Here is a 1,544-nt window from a genome sequence, read left to right on the forward strand (position 1 = left end):
AAAGAAGGAATAAAAGCTGTATTACAAGGATTTAATTGCGCGATCGATCCATAAAATTCGACGTTACATTTTTGATCGGTAATTAGAACGCTGATACATAAGCGCTAATTCAGCAAAGATGGCTGGCAGAAAAACGAGATATTACGCGAAGCCAAAATGCGGGCGCGGATCATTAGTAATTCTCGTTAGTTGACTCTGATTTGTATAATATTTTTATTATACGTTTATAACTATATATTTATTCTACATATTTATTACTTATTTTCTTTTTTGATATTATAGTTACTAGTAATGCGTCACGAGAGACAAAGGCGACGTCTTGCAGAAATTCGGGCAAGCAAAATAATGAGACGGACAATAAGGGATATGCTTGATCCTTTTGATTTGCCCGAAACTCAGTTCGTGGGCATGTATCGATTAACCAGAAATATGACTAGAGCTCTCATAGAAGAATTAGAACCACATCTTCCAATAAAAAAGAGTGCTTTGGCAATTCCAAATGAATTAAAGGTAAAAAAAATATGTAAATAGTTTTGGTATTATTAATTAATAAAATATTGTATTATACATGTGTATGATTTTTATTCATTCAAACAGATACTGTGTGCTCTAAACTTTTATGCTCAGGACAGTTATCAAAAAGCAGTTGGAGTGGATAGTCGGTTAAGTATAGCTCAGCCTACTGTAAGCATAATTCTAAAGGAAATTACATCTGCCATAAATCATCATTTGCTGAGGCGATGGATATATTTTCCAACAACTCCACAAGAGATGCAGGAGATTATACAAAGGTATATATTAACAATTAGAAGCTTTGAAGTATTGCACTTTATTGTATTTATAAAAAATAACAACAGGATTTGTAGTAAACAATGCAAAAACATTTAAACATAAACATTTAATGAAGGGAAAAATTTGTTCATATCATTCAGTCTTCAATATTTAATTGTCGAACATTTCTTCCTCTTCTACATTGCTACTTTGTACCTAAAAAAAATCACAAGAGAAAACGTAATCAATTAAAACATGTATTTTTTTCAGAAATTACATCAATACTAATATTCCAGGATTATTAGGATTGATAGATGGAACAAATGTAGCCATAAGATGTCCTAATGTGCACGAAGGATTATACCTTCTGTATAAAAAGTACCGGGAATCGTTAAAAAAAAACAGAATATTTTATTTATTCATCAAAATTTATTTTGTCGCCTTCAAAGTAATCCCCATCGTTTGCAATGCACATGTGAAAACGGCGAAACCAATCTTCCATGCACTTCTGGTAGGCCGATTCTGGTATGGCCTTCAGGACACGCTGCGAATTCCGTTTGATGTCATCAATCGATGAAAAACGAGTACCACGGAGTGGCAATTTCAGTTTCGGGAAAAAAAAGAAGTCGCACGGTGCCAAATCAGGCGAATACGGTGGATGGTCGATAGAATTGACCGAGTTTTTGGCCTTGTAATCGGTCACAATCGTGGCTCTGTGCGCCGGCGCATTGTCGTCGTGTAAAATCCACGAATTGTCTCGCCACAATTCGGGC

Source organism: Trachymyrmex cornetzi, unplaced genomic scaffold (genome assembly GCF_001594075.2).
Source record: "Trachymyrmex cornetzi isolate Tcor2-1 unplaced genomic scaffold, Tcor1.1 scaffold1339, whole genome shotgun sequence".
In the NCBI taxonomy this organism is placed as follows: Eukaryota; Metazoa; Arthropoda; class Insecta; order Hymenoptera; family Formicidae; genus Trachymyrmex; species Trachymyrmex cornetzi.